This window comes from Gekko japonicus, unplaced genomic scaffold (assembly GCF_001447785.1).
Source record: "Gekko japonicus isolate JY-2015 unplaced genomic scaffold, Gekko_japonicus_V1.1 scaffold618, whole genome shotgun sequence".
Taxonomy (NCBI): Eukaryota; Metazoa; Chordata; class Lepidosauria; order Squamata; family Gekkonidae; genus Gekko; species Gekko japonicus.
The window spans coordinates 80244-85871 of record NW_015159726.1 but is presented as its reverse complement, the minus strand read 5'-3'; positions in this window follow the sequence as shown (position 1 = coordinate 85871).

The window sequence follows — 5628 nt, the reverse complement described above, 5'->3', positions numbered from 1 at the left end:
GGTATCTGATGGATTAGTCGTCGTGTAGAGTTTTGTATAAAAATCTGCAAAGGTGGATGCTATTTTGTCTTGTGTGGTATGCATTATATTGTTGCTATCCTTGACTGCAAAAATTGTCGTTGCTAATTGCTTCTTTGTTACCCTGTTTTTTAGCATTTTTATTGATTTAGGAGTTTTGGTAATAAATTTTTGCTTTACATATAGCATTTGTTTTTGTATTTGTGTGGTCTCAAATAGTTCTAATTTTTTCCTTTCCTGTTGTAATTTTTTATAAGTTTTTTTGCCTCCAAATTTTTTATGTTTGTTTTCTAAAATTTTAATACTAGTTAACAATTCGTTCATAATTTTTTGTTTATTTTTCTTATAGGATGATGCTATAGAAATCAAGTTACCTCTCATGGTAGCTTTAAAGGCCTCCCAGATAGAGAGCTGAGATGCCGGACATTCTGCATTGAATTTAAAATATTCATCGATTTTCCCTTTTACCTCTTCTTTAATACTTTCATCCTGTAATAAAAACATATTTAATCTCCAACTAAAGTCTTTAGACTCATCTTGTTGTGTGTTAATCGTGCACGACACCCAAGAGTGGTCTGAAATTATGGTAGGGCCAATTTCTGTGTCTACTATTTTGGGAATTAGAGCTTTGGAAACCAGTATGTAATCTATACGTGAATATACAAGATGCCTTGGAGAGTAAAACGTATATTGGTGGTCACCAGGATTAAACATTCTCCAAGTATCAACAAGGTTTAAATCATTGAGAATTGCCTTAAGTTCAGTTTGAGGCCATAGTTTTTTCCTATTAGCAATGGAAGTGTGTGTTTTGTCTATATTGGGATCTATGATATAGTTCAAATCTGCCCCAAGAATCAATTCTCCTACCTTAAACTCCATTAATTTGCGTAGTGTAGTTTGTATAAATTTAACTTGATCCGTATTTGGAGCATAGATACTAGCAATAGTAAATGGAGTCCCATATATATCTCCTTGGATGAATAAAAATCTGCCCTGTGGGTCTAGTTCAGTTTTTTTATGCTGAAAGGGTAGGTTTTTAGAAATTAAAATAGCAGTCCCTTTTGCTTTAGAGGTTCCCATCGCTTGAAACTGTTGTGCAAACCATTTGGACTTTAGCACTGGATATTGTGCAGATTTTAAATGGGTTTCCTGTATACACAAAATTTGAATTTTTTGTTTCGTCCAATAATTGGACGCCCTTTTCACTTTAATCTTATCATTTAGTCCTCTAGCATTCCACGATGCGAGTTTAAAATGTTGCATCAAACTTAAGTAATCTAACAACTACAAAAACAAAAACAAACCTCCCTATCTGGGAGGTAGTGTCTATCTAGCTGAGCTCGCAAGGTCAGCTAGAAGGAGTGCTATAATAAAGTACTCCTGTTATGGACACTTAAACCAACTTGGGGGGCTGGATAGAATGAAAAAATTAATAAATAGTCCAGCTCACTCCCTTTCCCTATATGTATTTATAATAAAAGACAGAATTTGTAGTATTCCACAGTCTCCATAATAGGGCACCATTAGTCTTTATATTAAGCTGTTAACAAATACTACACTGCAATATATCTTCCAAGAAATGTACATTTTGACCTTATACAAAACAATGTTAATTCACTGAACAGCTGTTGCATTATAAAAACCTAGAAGAAATTTTTAACACTACATACCTTCAATATTGTTGCAATTACCTCATTGCAAATCTTAAGTATATTAAATATTTCAGCCTAAATACTCATTTTGGGCAATTGTTTCATTGCACAAATAGGAACCCAGTAAATAATTGGAATCAGTATAAAAGCATATGTTAAGGCTTCCCATTTATGGGATTATTACTGAGATACAGGGTACTTATTTTAAATCATAAATAAATAAAGTACCAGCAGGTTTCTTATGATGCTTACGCAGCAATTGCTTCATTGTCATAAGCATATAAAAATCCACCAACAAAAATTTGCCTTGCTGCTATAAATGAAAGTACCATTTGTCTTAAGTTTATATAAAAATATAAGTATTTGGTATGTTACATAGAAAAAGCATATTGCAATTTTCGGCTGGAATAACTAATAGCTTCTTACTGGGCATGTCAACCAATTGTTCCATTTCCAACAAAATTTTGTAAAATCATATAATAGTTCTTTAACATCAGATATTTCCACTACTAATGCAATTAACACGTTGCAGGTCTTAAATAAGGTGCTTTTTGCAATCTTACTACTCTTGTTATACATTTGCTTCATTGCATGGAAAAGACCTCTGTAATCAATTGATATCAATATGGAAACATATAAGAAAGTTATCAATCTAAAAAGTTTTTGCTACAATACAACAGACTTATTGCAAATCATGAATAAATAAATTAACAACAGCTTCCTTGTTTCGTTTACCCGGCAATTGCTTCATTACCTCAGATAAGTAAAGATCCATTATCGAAAAACAGCCATATTAATATAGATAAGAATACCATTTTACTTAGGGTCATATAAAAACGTAAGTGTTTGATATGTTACATAGAAGTATCATGCTGCAGTTCTCAAATAAAGGAATTAGTTGTTTCTTACTAAATACACCAAGCAATTGCTTCATTGCCAGTGAGGTATAAAAACTCAACTCCACACTAGTCTTGATAATATAAGATCCAAAAAGTAAATTACTCAGGTCTGTTCCCAAAGGTGTCCTCACTTTAACTTTTGCAATAGTTAAGGTGGCTTCATCAAACTTCTCGGCCTTAAAAAGACAAACCAATACTGTTTTTATGAAATATATTGTAGGCAAGTCTTCCCCTTATTAGGGGTTCTCCATGTAGAGCATTGAAGCTCGCTTACACAACCATATTAACTACCAGAGGTTTAGTAATTAGTCATTCTTTCAAAAGGTCTTCCTCCTCTGCAGTTGTCAGCTTAATTCCTACCGTGGCTAACAGCGTTATTCCAGATGCACAGTCTGAAGCCTGGTGTAACATGCCGTTTTTGTAAATCAATATGTCCGATGTTGGGGACCAACGAAATCGGATTTTCGCTTCATGTAGTTTAGTGGTGATTTTTTTAAGTGAACGTCGCTTGGCTAAAATTTCTGGAGCTAGATCCAGCAGCACAATAACTTTTTTTTCTCCATAGGTTAGCGAGCCGTTTTGCCGTGCAATTTTAAGAACCTTGTCTCTCGATCTTAAGTAAATAAACTGCACCAAGATATCCCTGGGCTTGCCTTTCCGAGCCAGCGCCAGGGGACCAAGACGTTGTGCTTTCGCAATTGCTGGGGCGACGCCATTTTCTAGTTGCAAAATTTTCGCAAGCCATATAGCCATGAATTGGGCTAGGTCTTGAGATTCTTCAGAGCCCTCCTCAAACCCCCGAAATTTTAAATTATATTGCCTCCATTTATTTTCCAACGATGTTATTCTATTTTGCATAGAAGTATCTGCTGCTTGCAAGGATCGCACTTCGTCCTGCATAGCTAGCGCCATTTCCGTCGCGGTTTCCGCGGATTTGGAGACCTCAGAGAGCTCTTTTGCCATATCTTGTATGGAGTTTTGTAGGGGTTGAAGTAACTTAGAGACCACAGTAGTCATAGAGTCTATAATATCGTCTTTTAAAACTGCTAAGTCTTTTCGGGATAAGGAATCGGCCGAATCAGTTGATGGTGCCTCAGGCGCCATTTTAGTAGAACTCGGAGGGGACGGTAGAAAGAGCTCTTCAGGAGCTATAGTCGTGAAAAATGTACGTACCGATTCCGTTTCACCTCTCCGGTTACGAGCTGATGTTCCAACAGCGTTTTTAAGGTTTTTCTTCGGCATGGAGACTTTGAGTCTTGATTTAAAGTAGAAGTTAGGGAAACAGGGACGGGAGCTCAAGCTTCAGACGTGCGCCATGCACCGTTGGCTCCGCCCACCTCCGGGATGGTGGGGATTGAGGCACGGAGAGACTTCAGACAGATATAATGCCATAGACTCCACCCTCCAATACAGTCATTTCCTCCAGGGGAACTAATGTTGCCAACCTCCAGGTGAGGACTGGAGATATCCTGGAATTACAACTGATCTCCAGATGACAGAGATCAGATCCCCCGGAGAAAATAACTGCTTTGAAGGGAGAGGTTTATGGTACTATACCCTGCTGAGGTCACTTCCAAGCTCAAACCTCATCCTCCCAAGGCTCCACCCCCAAATCTCCAGGAATGGAGGGGGTCACTGCACTAGTATGTTGCAGTGTTTGAAAAATCACATCCTTTCCCTTCCAATGAACACTGAAAATGACCCAAGAGCAGATGTAACATCAGTACTTTGGGTTTGCTCTGTGCTGTATTTACTAGACTCTTGATTTTAGTGCTAATCATACCGTCTGATCTTTCCTCCTCCTCTTCTGGATAGCCTCTGGCAGACCAGTAGTCTGGTTGGAAGTTAAGGGGCAATGGAGTCATCACCCTGATCAACAGCATGGACATCTTCCTGTCTTAGCTCAAGTTCCTGAGAGGCAATTTTGCCAGTCTTTTAAAAAGAATCCTACTAATTTCTGCTCCCCAAACCACTTCCTGTGGAACAACCAGTCTCAAGGTTCTTTGTACACAGGCAGGAGGGACAAAAAATAGCTGGTAGTAAGTGTGCCATTTACCCACTTTCAACAGGCGTACCCTCGCCAAAGCACCTGTTCCCTGCTGGCACTCAATGAACCAGTCGGAGAAAACTGGGAAGGAGGGAGAGACACCCAGCAATACCATGACATAATTTCCAGTTGTGTAAATGGAAGCAACGTCACTGTGTTGACAGATACTCTAGTATAGGGGTGTCAAATATGTGGCCTGGGGACCAGATTAGGCCCCCAGAGGGCTTCTATCAGGCCCGTAGTGGAACTGGCTGTCTTCTGCATCATCGTAGGTTTGGAGCTTACAGATACACACACCTGAACAGCAGAGTCAAGATTGCACCAGCACAGACATTTTGATGCAATAATTCAGAGAAAGTGGTATCAGTTATCAGACACTGTTAAATAAACAAAATATTGCAAAAGTGCTAATGTTTTAAGCATGTTTTTATTTTAAGTAAAAAAAACCACCTTTGTGTTTGTGTCGTTTATAAAGTTTATATCTCTGCTACCTGGCATTACATTTTATGATGCACATGGCCCGGCCCAACAAGGTCTCATTTATGTCAGATCCGGCCTTCATAACAAGTGAGTTCGACACCCCTGTTCTAGCATTTTCCTGAATGCTAGAGCATTCAGTAACACAGCTGGTTACACAGCCAGAAATGACATTGCTGCGTTGCAGAACACTGTTTGCATGAGTCTCCCAGGAACTGCCAAAGGCTGGCAAGCCTAGCTGGTGAGACGGCCATCGTATTCGGCTTCAAATACCCACACCCTTCAGCCATAGTGCCAGGTCTGGCTATAAATCCAAACTAAGCACCCAGAAACCTAAGGACGTTGAACAAAGGAGACTAAAAGAATCTAAAGCAAAACAACCAATTTTCCAGTTTTCTTTTCCAGAACAGGCAAGCTTCTCAGCAGTCTTGCTCAGGCAATATACCAACTAGGGAAGCAGATGAACAAAAACAACATGGGAATCATTTCAATATAGAGACAATAAACTGGATTCCATGGAACATTTCCATATGCA